We start from the raw sequence: 12362 nt of genomic DNA, 5'->3' as shown, positions 1-12362 counted from the left end.
TAGGGGTATTTTGGTAATTTGCCACTTTCCGAATATTTTATTATTATTTTTCTCGAAAAATCCATAATTTTTCTACAAATTCCTCATCGCTTTTTGATCATTTTTCGCTTAATTTGAATCTTGAGTTTCCTTCTAGATAAGGAATTACAAATCCGGAAAGATTCTTGATAATTGATAAAATGACTTTTTTGCCCTTTTGATTTACTTTTTCCTCTCCAATCCTTTTCAAAAGGCCTTTAACTCCTTGAAATCACTTGTTAGGGTACACGAGTGACTTGACTAAGTCCTTTGTTCTTACTTAATCCTTTAAGTTTTTTTCCTTTCTATCCTTTGGGTCTTTCATGAGTGACTTATTCTTATGGGAGCTAATTTCCTTCATTTTTGGGGTGTTACATATACATATTCGTTACAAACACAAAATAAGAAGCAGACTCAAAAGAAGAACAAAAAATACTAGATCAAAAATAGAAGTTAGTCCATAGCCCACACTCCAAAGTCCACTCATCCACGACCAACTCTTAGTTATTTGAAAAAAAAATGATAAACATGGAGTGAGTAAAACTTAGTAAGTAGCCTACTAGAAGGTTTTTAATCGCGACCTTAAGCTAGGATATTACTTCTTGTTATGTTTTCAGGATCTTAGAACTTAGAGGTCATCGTGTTATGTATCATATACTGATCCTGAAAACCTTCCCCTAAAATAACCTTCAATTTTCTCCCCATGAACACATGAGTGGTGTCGTCATAATCATGTAATCCTACTGGTAAATCGTTGTGCAGGACATCTCATTTAGCTGATGGGAAAGGTAGGCCTATCATAACATCCAGCTCATGATACATATTGCCGGACATCCTACCTAAAGAGGAATAGGGGCCTTTTAGTACACATCGTAATGTAGATAATGGTTACTTATGGGTATGGATCCTAGCAACTTATTTAGCATGTTATTCACATAGTTCTCGGTACTTGGTACATGGATTATTGATGAACCTAGGTTTATACATAATGTCATCGGTTAGGCTTTAGGAGTTGAGGTTTTTGCTTAGGAAAACATTAGAGGGTAACCTAACGTGGACTAATTCGTGTGAAAACCTACTAGCACTTTGAGGACCTCTTTCCTTCACCAAACTTATGGGTAAACTTATTTAGAAGGTGCAGGAACCAGTTTGGAAATGAATAGTGGACTATAGTTCTCGAATTCGAGGTAAACCCATGAACACGATACCCCAAAACAAAAAACTTGTATCTCTCGATTGGGTACTCGATTAAGCTTGCTTCTTGCCCCTAATAGTCTACCCTAATTCATAATTTATAGACGGATTTTACACTACCATTGAAACGTCTAGAATTTCTATAATTTCATTCTTTATTTTTCTGAATCTTCTGCCAGAAAAGTCTTCTCCGATCAGAGCCTTCCTTTTTTAAGCACCTTGTAATTCTTATTCTATAAAAAATTTAATGATTCGGGAAGTTTATAAAAATTAGAAAAAGTACCATTTTCTAAATGTTTTTTCAATTTTACTTGTTCTTTGCTTCTAGATACAACCTAGTAGGGATTATACACTGTCTCTTATTGGAGACCTTGAGTGTTGCAAATTCTCCTCTCCTTTGAAAACTTTCGGTCATCGAAAGTGCTTATTCTAAAATAGGTCAGGGTACAAGGTTCTTATTTGCCTTTTGTTTCCCAAGTGGATTCTTCTACTCTATGATTCTTCCATCGGACCTTAACGAGAGAGATTTCCTTGTTTCTCAATCATTTGACTTTCTTGTCCATTATTTGAATCGGGTCTTCTTTATATGTTAGGTCATCTCTCAAGAAGAGAGTTTCATGAGCCAGTACGTGCGAACGATCTAGGGTATACTTCCGTAGTATGGATACATGAAAGATATTATGTACTGCAGACAAGTTTGGGCATTGCCCGATTCTATGGGCCACAGATCCAATCCTTTCTAATATCTCAAAGGGACGGATAAACCTAGGGCTTAGCTTCCCCTTTTCACCCTACCTACAATTCCATGTCCTTGCGCCTTAGGTCTGCATAGCTTTTCTCTCGGCTTTGTGCGGTCTGTATCCTAGCTTTAATCTTCTGGACTGCGGCGTTGGTAATTTGCACCAGCTCTGGCCCAATAGTTGTCGTTTGCCCCCCTTCTTCCGAAAAGATAGGGGATCGAAATCTTCGTCCATAAAGAACCTCGTATGTGGCCATTTTTATGGTGGCTTGGCAAGTATTATTATAAGCGAATTTCATAAGGGGTAGGTACTTATCCTAGCTTCCTGCAAAATCCATCACATATACCCTCAACATGTCTTCCAATATTTACTTGAGCATTTCTGTTTGACCATCTATTTATGGGTGGAATGTCATACTATAACTGCGTACCCAATGCATTTTGTTGAATTTTCCAGAAGCGAGATTTAAATCTGGCATCTCGGTCTAATACTATTGCCTTTTGTTGAATTTCCAGAAGTGTACCCAATACCTTTACTGATGAATATTCATTTTTAATGTTAGCAAGAGTAGCTTAGTTGGGAGATTGTTAGACTGAAGATTTGAAGGTCACACGTGTTTTATCCACGTTCAACGCACCTAATACAAGTTTATTACCTGACTATACAATCTAAAAACATAACTTGCTTATTCAATCTAAAATTAGTGATTATTTCTTTTTTAAACATAATGAATTAGCGGAAATACCTTTACTTATGAATTTTCATTTTTAATATTAGCGGGGATAGCTCTGTTGGGAGAGCGTCAGACTGAAGATTTGAAGGTCATGTTTGATCTCCACGTTCACCGCAACTTATTCTAGTTGCATAACCCGACTATTCAATCTAAAATTAGTCATTGTTCCTTTCTGAAATCTCATTGAATTATCGGAAATACCTAACGTGTTCTAGTTCACTGCACCTTATACAAGTTGGATAACTTGAATATCTTATTAAAAATTAGTGATTATTTCTATTTAAAATTTCAATGAAGTAGCGAAAATACCTTTACTGATGAATTTTCATTTCTAACAGTAGTGTGGATAGTTCAGTTGAGAGAGCGTTAGATTGAAGATTTGAAGGTCTCGTGTTCGATCCACGTTCACCACACATGGTTCACGTTGCACAATTTGACTATTCAATCTTAAATTAGTGATCATTTCTTTCTAAAATTTAAATTAATTAGCGAAAATATCTTTACTTAAAAACTTTCATTTTTAATGTAAGCACGGATAGCTCAGTTTAGAGAGCGTCATATTTAAGATTTGAAGGTCACGTGTTCGATCTCCAAGTTCACCGCACCTGTTTCTATTTGCATAACCTAACTATTCAATAAAAAAATTAGTCATTATTTCTTTTGAAATCTCAATGAATCAGCGAAAATATCTTTATTGATGAATTTTCATATCTAATGATTGCGGGGATAGCTCAGTTGGGAGAGCGTCAGACTGAAGATCCGAAGGTCAGTCGATCCACGTTCACCGCACTTGGTTCACATTGCATAATTTGACTATTCTTTCCAAAATTAGTGATTATTTATGTTTAAAATATAATGAATTAGTGGAAATACCGTTTTTTATCCAACTGGCATAGGTTGACTAAGTTGCATAACTTGCCTATTCAATCTAAAACTTGTGATTATTAATTTTTTATGTTATCTGGGATGGCTTAGTTGGGAGAGCATTAGATTGAATATTGGAAGGTCTTGGTTCGATCTGCATTCATTGCACCTTATAGTTTAGTTGATTATTATTTCTTTTTAAAATATAATGAATTATTGGAAATAGCTTTACTTATGAATTTTTATTTTTAATGTTAGCAGGGATAGCTCAGAAGGTCACGTGTTTAATCTCCACGTTCACCGCACCTGTAACTATTCAACTGGATTATCACATTAACAATTTGAATCAAATAAAGTGACATTAACCATTTGAATCACCTCAACTCCACTTGTTGAACTTGACCAAGTGTCTATAACATAACACTAACAAAGGTACAAAGTAACACTAACAAAGTCTTTTTAATCTAAAATACCATTGAACTTGACCATTATAGTGCCTCTCAAACGTAGGTAAAGTTTAAATTCGAGTCTCCTTGTCAAACTCACTCGGGTGCTCATCTCAACCATGATGGTGTTCAACAAGAGAGACCTCGAAAATAGCCGGATTATCGCATTAACCATTTGAATCACCTCAACCCCACTTGTTGAAATTGAAACAAATATCTAGAACATAACACTAACATAGATACGATGTTCATAAAAGTCTTAATTTAAGATACTATTGAACTTGACCATTAAAGTGCCTCTCAAAAAGAGGTAAAGTTTAAATATAATTGGTGACAAAAGATGAAACTATAAAATAAAAAGAAATAAGAAAATAATATTCAATTTCAGAGAATCAAACCAGAATCTCCTAGGTGAAAGCCAAATATCCAAACCGTTGGACAACAATGAATTTTTGGTGTAGTTGTCCTAAAGTCTTTTGTCTAATCGCTCAAGAGTTTTACTATGAGGTTTTGGATAATGTCTAACTCTTCGACACGTCCTTTCATGTGTGTGATAGGGTTCTCAGAATTACCGCAACGTTTCGAGCTATTCGATCGTGTGGCTCTTTCTTCAAAACGGTAAACATCAAACATCAAACATCAGGTCTTTGATTGGCAACCCATCCAAAGGATTGTTGATTGCATCGATTGGATCAATAGTCTTCCCATGAGTTTATGGTGCATGACCCATTTTTTGTAGCATTCACCTTCGAGCGCCACCATAGTTTTGCATCGTCCATGAGATGCATTGCGACCAACGTAACTCTTAGGTCCTATGAGCAAGTAACAGTAACCTTCAAGTATTGTTCTACGTAAAAAATAAAGCTTTTTAATTCCTTAGCATCCCGGTTTACATTTAAGGGGTTGTGTTCTTGGATTTTAAGTTTGTTAAGCCCACATGAACTTGGCTTGAGGTGTGGTTCTCTACAGCCCAACTTGTCAAACTCACTCGAGTGCTCATCTCAACCATGACGTTGTTCAACAAGAGAGACCTCGAAAACGACTGGATTATTGCATTAACCATTTGAATCACCTTCTCATCTCAACCATGACGTCGTTCAACAAGAGAGACTTCGAAAACGACTGGATTATCGCATTAACCATTTGAATCACCTGCTCATTTCAACCATGATGTCGTTCAACAAGAGAGACCTCGAAAACGACTGGATTATCGCATTAACCATTTGAAATTGAACAAAATATCTATAACATAACTCTGACAAAGGTACGAAGTTCATAAAAAGTCTTTTTAGTCTAAGATAGAAACTGTAAAATAAAATGAAATAAGAAAATAACATTCCATTGCCGGGAATCGAACCCGGGTCTCCTGGGTGAAAGCCAGATATCCTGACCGCTGGACGACAATGGATTTTTTATGTAAATGTCCTGAAGTATTTTGTCAGATCGCTGAAGAGTTTTTGCATGATCTTTTGCTTAATGTCTAACTCTTCGACACGTCCTTCCCTATGTGTGTTAGAGTTCTCAGGGCTACCGCGACGTTTCGAGCTGTTCGATTGTGTGGCTCTTTCTTCAAAAGAGTCAATATCAAATGTTAGGTCTTTGATTGGCAACCCATCAAGGGGAGCGTCGATTGCATCGATTCCATCAACGATCTTCCCATGAGTTTATGGTGCATGACCCATTTTTTATACCATTCACCTTCGAGCACTACCATAGTTTTGCATCGTCCATGAGATGCATTGTGGCTAATGTAACTCTCAGGTCGTATGAGAAAGTTTCTGTAGCCCTCAACTCTCAGGTCGTATAATAGAGTTCTTAGAGCTACCGGGGGCCTTCTTCGCCCTCCACCTAAGCTGCGCAGGAAAGGCCGAAAGTCAATCCCAGGGAACAGTGAAGCTTCATAGGGTCTTTCTGTCCAGGTGCAGGTAGTTCGCATCTTCACAGACATGTCTATTTCACCGAGCCTCTCTCCGAGACAGTGCCCAGATCGTTACGCCTTTCGTGCGGGTCGGAACTTACCCGACAAGGAATTTCGCTACCTTAGGACCGTTATAGTTACGGCCGCCGTTCACCGGGGCTTCGGTCGCCGGCATTTCGAGGTGTTCGATCGTGTGGCTTTTTCTTCAAAAGAGTCAACATCAAACGTCAGGTCTTTAATTGGCAACCCATCAAGGGGAGCGTCGATTGCATCGATTCCATCAACGGTCTTCCCATGAGTTTATGGTGCATGACCCATTTTTTATATCATCCACCTTCGAGCGCTACCGTCCTTGAGATGCATTGTGGCCAACGTAACTCTTAGGTCCTATGAGCAAGTTCCTGTAACCTTCAAGTAGTGTTCAACGTCAAAAATAAAGTTTTTTTAATTCCTTACCATCCTGGTTCCCATTTAAGGGTTTGTGTTTTTGGATTTTCAGTTTGTTAAGCCCAACATGAGCTTGGCTTGGGGTGTGGTTCTCTACGACCCTCCTTGTCAAACTCACTCTGGTGCTCATTTCAGTCATCTCAGCCATGATGGCGTTCAACAAAAGAGACCTTGAAAATGACCGAATTATCACATTAACCATTTGAATGACCTCAACCTCACTTGTTGAAATTGAACCAAATATCTATGACATAACACTATTAAAGGTTCAAAGTTCATAAAAGTCTTTTTAATCTAAGGTACTATTGAACTTGACCATTATAGTGCCTCTCAAATCAAGTTCATAAAAGTCTTTTGAATTTAAGATACTATTGAACTCACCCATTATTGTGCTTCTCAAACCTAGGTAAAGTTTAAATATAATTGGTGACAAAAGATGAAACTATAAAATAAAAGAAATAAGAAAATAAAATTTCATTGTCGAGAATCAAACTCGGGTCTCCTCGTTGAAAGCCAGATTTTCTGTGTAATGTCTTCGACACATTTTTTTTATGTGTGTGACAGAGTTCTCAGAGATACCGCCACGTTTCTTGTTGTTCGATCACGTGACTCTTTCTTCAAAAGAGTCAACATCAAACATTAGGTCTTTGATTGGAAACCCATACAGGGGAGCGTCGATTGCTTCAATTCCATTAATGGTCTTCCCATAATTTTTTGGTGCATGACCAGTTTTTTATACAATTCACCTTCAAGCGCCACCATAGTTTTGCATCGTCCATGAGATGCATTGTGGGCCGATGTAACTCTCAGGTCCTCTGAGAAAGTTCCTATAGTCTTGAAGTATAATATCAAAACATATTAACGTATTTGATATGTTAAATATTAAAATAATTGATGTGTATCATAAACATTAAATAAAAATATATATTTGAAATTTGAATGATATTCATATTAATTAAACATATATTATGATATTCTACCACATTTTAATATTATTTAAATAAGATATTATATCTTAATGTATTAGGTATTCAAATATATAATTTGACAAAAATAATCACAAGTTCACCGTAAATAGAACCCTAGGGTTAAGTCAAAAAGTATCAAACACTAAATACTGTGACATTTTAGGTGATATTTTGCAGAGGAAGCTGATAAGGTTTCCAAAGAGCAGGTGGTCATTTCTGACATTTTAGGTTAACAACATGGTGAAAAGTAACAAGAAATTCTGATATCAGTAATTAACTACAAACCTTTGAATAAACTCGAACATTTCAAAGAAATAAATAAGTTTTGATGGTACCAATGCTAACCCGAAAACAATCAAACAACCTAGTTAGCAACATGATTTAGTGGAAGCATTTTCACGCAAAGTAGAAGCAATAATGGAGGGTTTGAAATAATATAGTTTTCACCCCTTGTTTCTCGAGTGAATATTGAAATAATATAGTTTTCATGTTAAGTTTTGCACGGAAGAAAGAAAGACTGGGATGTAAAGTATTATTTCAATTTGTTTGTAATATACAACAATATATAAATTAACTATAAGAAATATATAAAATTACATGTTCTCCAAGAGCTTCAATCAACATTGGAGGGATACTTCTGCAACCACTCTAAAGGTGCTCAAGATCACAACGAGTTAGATAAAACAGCTCTAGAACTTTGAATCCAATAACTTGAGTTTGACTCGTGATAGGATCTCTCTTCTTGTGGAATCTGCATAAAATAGGAAAACCATTCTAAAATAAATTTTTATAAGGGATTCTATGGTGTAGTAGTTAGCACTTTGGACTTTGAATCCAACGACCTAGATTCAACTCCTAGTAGGACCTTTATGAAATGACCTTGATGCGAAAACACAGAATAAGGAACAACAACACAAGACATTTTAAAACAAAAGGGTGTTACCTAGCATTCGAGGCGAAAACACAAATTTTCTTGAGGCATAAAGTGTAACTTTCTTGAGTTATTTCGAACTTGCTGCGCTTCATGCCTTCCAATGCCTTCCAAGGCTTCATGAACATGACCTCCGTAATCATTTGAACCCATAATAACTAGCATGAGTTTTAGGTTCCGAACTTGCTCCAACCAACTTGAATTGAATTTATTCTCATGTCATATAAAATAGGCCTTACAGAAAATAGTTGGTAATTTGGAGCATGTCTAAGCCCTGAGCTAGGATATGACTTCTTGTTTCGTTTTTAGGAACTAAACCTTAGAGGTTGTCATGTCATGCATCGTATTTTAACCATGAAAACTCTTCCGAAGTAACTCTTAATTTTCTCCCCATGAGTGCATAGGTGGCGTTGTCATAATCGTGGCATCCTGCTAGCAAATCGTGGTGCAGGGAATCTCATTTAGGTGAGGGAGATAATAAGTTCATCATGGAATCCTGCTCATGGTACATATACCATAGCATCCCACCTAAAGAGAAATAGGGGCCTCGCGGTACACTTCGTGAAGTGAGATAATGGTTACTTCAGGCATGGATCCTAGCAACTTGTTAAGCATGATGTTTGCATTAACCTAGGTGTTTTCTTGGATTCTTGGTGATCCTAGGTTTATGCATAACGTCTTGGGTCAAGCTTGGAACTTATAAGTTCTTAGGAATAGCCCAGCATGATATTGTGCACGTAGTATCTATTAGAGACCAAGGGTACATCTGGGGAATCTATTATTTCAGGGATACCACTTTAGTTATCCTAGGAGGTAAAGTTATATGGATCGTGATGAGCATTTTCTCCCATATCTTGGTTTCGCTAACTACAGTTTTCTAATAACTCCCAAACTTCATTACCTTATATAACCTCTTGGGATAAGGATTCATACAACATTTCATAAAATAAGATCTACTGAGAAAACCCGAGAAAAGATCAAATTTTGAGTTGACTTGGACAGTTCAGTTGAACTGGCCGTATCATCGTTTTCTTCCTCTGAATAGGATGAAGATGCGCATTTTTCGCGTCGCCGCCATCTGAAACTCAGCCTGTACAGCCATATTACAGCGTTTCTCTCCTCGATTTCTTCGTGAAACTTAAAGATGGATGTTACAAGGAAAGGCTAGGGATTTGATTTGATACCTTCTCGTGGATAGTAGCCTAAGATATTCGGTTCCAAAGTTCATCCAAAATCTGATTTATCGTTGGAGATAAAACAAAGGATTTCTTATTGGGTAGCCGATTCTAGGGATTTCAAGGCCCTATTTCTTCATTGAACCTCTTCCATATCCTTTCTTCAGGCCAAAGGAAGTGGTTTGGAGGAACGTCTTTGAGTGTAAGACCTTAATTTCAAAAAATCGTTCTCGGTATGCAACTCACTCAAAACGCCAAATTTTCGATCTCTTGGGTAGCTTGTTCTACGATGTTTCATCTCTCGATTCCTTCCTCAAGTTTACTCAACTTCTTCCTCTGAAGTTAGAGGAATCCTTAATTTGAAGGAAAAGAGATCGTAGATAGGAATTCGACTCTTATCCCCAATTTAATTTTGAAACCTATTTCCTTCAATTCGGCATGCTCTCGAGGTTATTTTTCTTCGTGGTCTTCTATGGAAGCATTCCTTGTAGGTGCAGAAACTTATTGGAATCATTCTTGCTCGACGAATCATCATGTATCCTCGGATTGGATTTTCAAGATTTTCTTGAAGTTCTTCAATGGCTGATTGAATTGGGGGCATGGTTTCTAGGCACTTTCAGCACTCTATTTCTTCATAGAACTTGTGGGTAATCTTGTTGAGAAACGGTTGGAATAAGTTTAAAGAGAAATGGTGGAGGATTGCTCTCGAATTTGGAAGAAATCTGAGAGTAGGAGACAAATAATCTAAACGTTTATTATCTTCGATTAGGGGATCGACCTTTCTCGATTCTTATTCCGTATTGTTGCTCCTACTTCAGACTTTATAGGAGGAGCTTAAACCGACAGTGAGAGCTCCAGATTCTTCGTTATGTAGAAGTTTGAAGAGAAATGGTGGAGGATTGCTCTCGAATTTGGAAGAAACCTGAGAGTAGGAGACCCACAATCTAAACGCTTATTGCCTTCGATTGGGGGATCGACCTTTCTCGATTCTTATTCCGTATTGTTGCTCCTACTTAAGACTTTATAGGAGGAGCTTAAACCGACATAGAGAGCTCCAGAATCGTTATTTAGAGATCAAACTTTCTGGATAATTTTTCGGAGATATCAACTCTGATCATACCCTTACCGACCATGGCTTTGAATACTAGTCGTTGGATGTGGTGATCCGTGCGTGTTCGTTCTAGATCATATCAAAGTTTGGAGGAGATCCGACGGTTGAAATTTGAGTTCGAAGGATTTTGCTCGGATGGTCACGGTAGATGCTCTGATTCTAATTAACTGGCATTTCTGTAATTATCCATTCTTCTAGGGGTATTTTGGTAATTTGCCACTTTCCAAATATTTTATTATTATTTTTCTCGAAAAATTATAATTTTTCTACAAATTGCTCATCGCTTTTTGATCATTTTTAGCTTTTTTATAATCTTGAGATTCCTTTTAGACAAGGAATTACAAATCCGGAAAGATTCTTGATAATTGATAAAATGACTTTTTTGCCCTTTTGATTTACTTTTTCCTTTCCAATCCTTTTCAAAAGGGTGGTACACGAGTGACTTAACTAAGTCCTTTGTTCTTGCTTACTCCTTTAATTTTTTTCCTTTCTATCCTTTGGGTCTTTCATGAGTGGCTTATTCTTATGGAGCTAATTTTCTTCATTTTTGGGTGTTACATATACATATTCGTTACAAACACAAAATAAGAAGCAGACTCAAAAGAAGAACAAAAAATACTAGATTAAAAATAGAAGTTAGTACATGGCCCACACTCCAAAGTCTAGTCATCCACGACCAACTCTTAGTTACTTGAAAAAAAATGATAAACATGGAGTGTGTAAAACTTAGTCAGTAGCCTACTAGTAAGTTCTTAATCGCGACCTTAAGCTAGGATATTACTTCTTGTTATGTTTTCAGGATCTTAGAACTTAGAGGTCATCGTGTCATGTATCATATAATGATCCTGAAAACCTTCCCCTAAAATAATCTTCAATTTTCTCCCCAGGAACACATGAGTGGTGTCGTCACAATCATGTAAGCCTACTGGTAAATCGTTGTGTAGGACATCTCGTTTAGCTGATGGGAAAGGTAGGCCTATCATAACATCCAGCTCATGATACATATTGCAGGACATCCTACCTAAAGAAGAATAGGGGCATTTTAGTACACATCGTAATGCAGATAATGGTTACTAATATCTCAAAGGGAGGGATAAACCTAGGGCTTAGCTTCCCCTTTTTACCCTACCTGAGCACCCCTCTCATGGGGTGCTACCTTTAGGTATATATGATCCCCTACCTACAATTCCATGTCCTTGCGCCTTAGGTCTGCATTGCTTTTCTCTCAGCTTTGTACGGTTTGTATCCTAGCTTTAATCTTCTGGACTGCGGCGTTGGTAATTTGCACCAGCTCTAGCCCAATAGTTGTCGTTTGCCCCCCTTCTTCCGAAAAGATAGGGGATCGAAATCTTCGTCCATAAAGAACCTCGTATGTGACCATTTGTATGGTGGCTTGACAAGTATTATTATAAGCGAATTTCATAAGGGGTAGGTACTTATTCGAGCTTCCTACAAAATCCATCACATATACCCTCAACATGTCTTTCAATATTTACTTGAGCATTTCTGTTTGACCATCTGTTTATGGGTGGAATGTCATACTATAACTGCGTACCAAATTCCTTTTGTTTAATTTTCCAGAAGCAAGATTTAAATCTGGCATCTCAGTCTAATACTATTGCCTTTTGTTGAATTTCCAGAAGTGTACCCAATACCTTTACGGATGAATATTCATTTTTAATGTTAGCAAGAGTAGCTAAGTTGGGAGATTGTTAGACTGAAGATTTGAAGGTCACACGTGTTTTATCCACATTCAACGCACCTAATACAAGTTTATTACTTGACTATACAATCTAAAAACATAACTTGTTTATTCA

At 37.1% G+C, this 12362-nt stretch overlaps 1 non-coding gene across 1 annotated transcript; it reads right to left on the bottom strand.

Annotated features, from left to right (window-relative positions):
* Nucleotides 1-5331: 5331 nt before the first annotated feature.
* Nucleotides 5332-5403, bottom strand: TRNAE-UUC (transfer RNA glutamic acid (anticodon UUC)). Its single transcript has one exon. It is a non-coding gene; the product is annotated as a tRNA-Glu (tRNA).
* Between the last annotated feature and the right edge of the window lie 6959 nt (nucleotides 5404-12362).

Source organism: Cucurbita pepo, chromosome 16, assembly GCF_057944985.1.
Source record: "Cucurbita pepo subsp. pepo isolate OVF chromosome 16, ASM5794498v1, whole genome shotgun sequence".
Classification (NCBI taxonomy): domain Eukaryota; kingdom Viridiplantae; phylum Streptophyta; class Magnoliopsida; order Cucurbitales; family Cucurbitaceae; genus Cucurbita; species Cucurbita pepo.
The sequence above is the reverse complement of the archived record's forward strand: the minus strand, read 5'-3'. Positions and strand labels throughout refer to the sequence as shown.